Source organism: Tenebrio molitor, chromosome 4, assembly GCF_963966145.1.
Source record: "Tenebrio molitor chromosome 4, icTenMoli1.1, whole genome shotgun sequence".
Taxonomy (NCBI): domain Eukaryota; kingdom Metazoa; phylum Arthropoda; class Insecta; order Coleoptera; family Tenebrionidae; genus Tenebrio; species Tenebrio molitor.
The window spans coordinates 13532417-13537606 of record NC_091049.1 but is presented as its reverse complement, the minus strand read 5'-3'; the positions used below and the strand labels follow the sequence as shown (position 1 = coordinate 13537606).

The following is a 5190-nucleotide window of genomic DNA, read 5'->3' as shown; positions in this document are numbered from 1 at the left end:
CGTTACCGTAGTTACCTATTGTTACAACAATATTTTCGTATATTTTAACCTACAGTTAACTTTACCTGGCGTTGGTGAAACCGGCCCTGAGATTATTAGTTGCATTTCAGTCAGCAGGCCATACACTCGTACGAAATTATTTTTGTTATTAAAGAGTTGTGTGAGGCTAACATTATCGAATAAAAATGATTTTAGATAAATTTGATCGTCATATAATTAAATATCCGCAAGTATCAGCCGCTAAAATAAAACACTTAAACATTCAGTCTAACGTTATGTAGTAAGCGTAATCTCCCAGACGATCAATTTGGTCATCTATCCGCGGGAGAGGAAACTTAACCTTCTTCGTGATTCTGTTGAGCGCCCTGTTTCTTTAATTAATTAATTAATTAAGTTAGTTAATCGGGAAAACTCGTCTGTGATGGATTGGAGGTTTCTAGAAGAATTTTCAATAATAATAATAATGACCTTTTATTAACGGGGACCCTCTACATTAATGTAAAAAATTAAATAATAAGAATTAAGAATGTTAAAAAATTAATAATACAATTTATTTAAAAAAAAATACACAATATTAAACATAGAAAATCAGAAAATAATTATGATTATGAAAGTGCTATAAATAATAGTTATTTGTTATACAAGACGATAAAATTGTACTTTATCTTTGAGAGCGTTTTTTTAACGTCGAAACGTCAGTCGAGACGCTAATTATGCTCGAGAAGATAATGAGATTTTATCGTCGTGTGTAATACAACATTTTTTTCTGTAGGAGGACTTCAAGTTCAAGGAAAAAATAAAATTTCAAAGAAAATAATATTTAATAATTGAATAAAAAAAGTTAAAACATTTTATTTACCCTTGCTGTTAAAGTGTTACTTTATCTACCTTTGCGGTTAAAGTGCTACTTTATCTACTCAAAAGAGTTGATAAAAACATAGTTTAACATCTGATATAGAAAAAATATCATTTAATTTAAAATTTAGAACATCTGAGAGATAATACTCTTGGAGCCAGAAACACCGTTGGGTTTTTCCATCCCTCAAACACCTGAGACCAACCAGCTACTCTGGCCGAGTGCACCAAATTGGGTTTTTCCTCGGTACCTGCATCCTGTACATAAATATCTATGTACCTTGTTCATAGTTAGTATTTAAGAGTTGTTATCGTAACTTCCCTGAAGAAAGTTGACGAATACATCGCAATCAACACATTTTATTTATTCTATAGAATAAATTAATATAGTGCGAAGTCAGTTAATTAATCGGTAAAATTCGTTTGTGATGGAGTGCAAAAAGTTTTTAGAAGAATTTATCGAGATCTATCGCGAGCAGCCGTGTTTGTGGCAAGTTAAATCGAAGGATTACTCAAACAAAAACAAAAAAACGCCAGCTACGAATTACTGCTAAACAAATTACGGGAAGTCCAACCAGATGCCACCATCGAAGGATTGAAAAAAAATAAACAACATAAGAACCGCCTTTAGAAAGGAGTTAAAGAAGGTTAGTAACATAATTATTTACCGATTTCTGCAGTCGTATAGAATCTGTTTTAATTGTAGGTACAGGAATCAAAACGTACAGGGTCAGGAGCAGACAATGTTTATGAACCGACCTTATGGTACTACGACCTGATGATGTTTACAGCACAATCTGAGACTGGGAGGAAAGGAATCTCAAATGATGAAGACGAAGATCTTGAAAGCAACAGTGTAAGTAAACAGCATGTATTTAGTTCAATAATTTAACAACGTTAGTTACATTAGACCAAATTAACTTGGTGTTATGAAATCATATTTTCTTCAAACGAAACTTTTCCATTACTGTTGAAGTAGGTGCGATAAGCATCCCTTACAATTTTTGCTGAAGTAGATGCATTTGTTAATTTTGCCTTCTTCAAACTGAGCATGTTTCCAATTGGTCGCCATTCACCCGGTACAACAAGTCCATTAACATGATCTTCGTGGTCAAGTAAAGAATCCGTTATGTAATTTTTTGTTGATATTTTGCGCAAAAAATTATGGAGAGCACAACATGCAAGCACCACAGCATCTACGTTTGAAACATTGATAGAAATAGGTGTCAAAAATACTCTAAACCGCGATGCCAGAATACCAAATGCGTTCTCAACCACGCGTCGAGCCGTTGACAGTCGATAGTTAAAAAATTTTTCGTCATGAGCTATATTTCTTTGCGAATATGGTTTCATTAAATTTTCCATCAATGGGAAGGCCTCATCACCTATAAACACATATGGTACTGCTGTATCTCCGTGTGGAAGCTTGATTGGACTTGGTATTTTCAATTGTTTAGACTGCAATCGCTTATAAATTCCTGTATTGCTCCATATTCCACCGTCGGATACACGACCATTCGTACCAGTATGAACATAGATAAACTCGTAGTTCGCATTTACTATTGCGAACAACACAACACTGTATGTGCCCTTGTAGTTGTAATAATACGATCCCCTATTTGGTGGTTTTTTGATGAGGATATGTTTTCCATCGACAGTTCCCAGGCAATTGTCAAATTGCCATAAGTTTTTGAAACCATCGGCGATTGTTTGCCAGTCGTGTTCATTCGATGGAACCTAAAATAAAAATATTTCAATTATTCTCTATCAGAATTTGTATGACTGAAATGATTTTTTGTAGGACATTGCGCAAGAGGAACAGGAAGAAACAGAAACAATGCAAACACGTGACGTAATGCAGATATGATTAGTGATGATCTACAGACGCCTCAGACATCTCATTCGCGAAAAAGACGTCGATCTAAAACTAGTACCATTGAAGAAAAAAAAAAAAAAGCTAATTGATTTAGCTCATCAGGCACTGACCAACACGGATGATGATGAATGTGCAGTTGCTGGAAAGAGAATAGGTTACCAGCTGAAGGGAATGGCTGAACAACAGAGGTTCATTGCAGAAAAACTAATTTCAGATATAATGTACTATGGAAGAGTGGGAAAATTAAAAGATGATGCAAGTGTGCTTTGTGGAGGTTTTATACCAAGTTCACACTTGACCTCCAATTTATACCACCCTCCAAACTATCTGACACGAATGGGCCACCCATCATTTCCAATATCCAGTGTGTTTGTAGAACCACATCAATCGCAAATGGGCCGACATCAGTCATATATCCCTCAGTCACCACATTTGCCAGCAGAAAGCCAGGAATCATTCCAACCAACTGCCACCAATTCGCAAACTTCTGCTACCATTAACAGTAATAATTTACTTAAAGCGAAGGATCCAAAATGTGAATTAGAAACTTATCTAACATTTACTAATAAATGATTTATTTATTACTTAAGTAGGTACTTAAGATTGAATCATTTTTCCTTACCTTTAAATAGTCCTCCTTTAATGCGTCGTATATTGCCCAGCAGGTTTCTGGAATTATGGCACTGACGGATTGAGGTGAGATGGCAGTGCTAAACTTTAGATCTTCGTAACTATTCCCAGTTGCTAAATATCTAAGTGTAAAAGTAAGTCTTTCTTCGGCGCTTATCGCATTCCTCATTACGGTATTTTGTTTCGTAATTTTGGGCCGTATTAATTCTAATATAGTCCTGAAGGCATCGTCATCCATTCGTAAATAATTTTTAAAATCCGCAGGTTCGTACACGCGCAGTTCATTCAAGAGATTCACGTGGGAGTAGAGATGTCGATGCAATAACCAATTTTTGCACGATTTTTTCTTCTTTTTCACCTTTTCTTGTTTTTCTTTATTGAATAAAACTAATAAGGCCACAAGTGAAGCGACAACCTTCTTCGAGGGTGCCATGTTCTTCGTAAAATGTTCGATGGCAAACTAATAAAATCTGAACGATTTCACCCGCACGTGTGGAGGCAAAATAGCCGAACGACGGTTGAAACGACAATCTGAAAGACGTGTCGTACGATCTGTAGTACGACAGATCGTATCGTGTGTAGGCCGTTTAAGACCCCTACGCCGGGTGTCGCCCTTCCATGGTGGGGATTACGTGACCTTCTCTGGCGTTTCCCGAAAAATGCGTAGCGTACAATACTTTCTTTGATAGGACCGACAAAGCTAACCCTTTTTGGTTTATCTCTTTTTTCGTCAAATTGTTTTTTCCGACAAACGTTTTCTTGGTGACCTATTTTGGAACAATAACTGCATTTAATGATATTTTGCTGTGTAGGGCAAGCATTGCGTTTATGACCCACTTCATTGCATGCAAAACACTTAACGTGAAGTAGGTCTGAGTCCTTGAAATTGGTTGGGTTGGCTTTATTATTGTTATTCTTGTATCAATCGTCAAAGGTTCGTTTCCTCCTTTCACTATGAGCGCCCGAATACCTGCTAGTCCTAGGAAATTTTTTTATATAGGCAGCGAAATCGACAAATGTATGACAGTTCGTCAGTTGTACTTGCTTATCCTGAACCCCGTCTACAATAACATCAATGATTTGCTCATCGGTTAATGATAATTGAAGTTTATTTAATTTAGTCATTTTCGTAAAACAGTACTCATGTAAATTTTGCCCACTGTGAGCTCTGTAAAACGCCGCGTCATGAAATAATTGGCCAAAATTTTGTTTGCCGGGCGCATTCGTTAACTTTCTGTAACCAATCACTAATAGTTTGATTATCGTCAGTTGGGTCAAAATCGGAGAGTAATCGATCGTCTTTATAAAGGGTCCAATTTGACCGATCCGGACCAAGTTGCGTATTATGATCAAAAGTTGAGCCTGTACTCACGCCTTCGTCAATTTGCCTCTGCATCAGTTCGGTGTTCAACGGTGGGCTGTAAGTTCGGGGGGGTGCCTCAATAACGGTGGTAGGACTGGTGGACTGGTGGACTGGAAGTACCGGGAACGGCATTCGGTACACTTGGTCGCTGGTTCATTATTGTTTTTTTTTCCACTGTAACACTCGTGGCGGTAAACACGACTTATTGCACAATTGTTTGCAAATGCACGCGTAAGGGCGTTGGCTAATTTGCCTTTGGGAAAAATCCACTTCTGAGATATAAGCAACGGGCCCTCAAGGAATTGTAAGGAAGTGTAAACTTCGTTCCAGGCTTTTTGTTTTTCTAATTGGTCTTTGAAACAATCGGTTGTCTTATCCCAAAAACATGGCCTACTCTCAATGAATTCAATTAAATTACATCATAAGTAAAGGAGAACGCACACTTTATATGTAATTCTAAAGACCA

General features: G+C 37.0%; 1 pseudogene; it reads left to right on the top strand.

The window, feature by feature from the left end:
* Positions 1 to 348: 348 nt before the first annotated feature.
* Positions 349 to 4538, top strand: LOC138128330 (uncharacterized; annotated as a pseudogene).
* The last annotated feature ends 652 nt before the right edge of the window (positions 4539 to 5190 follow it).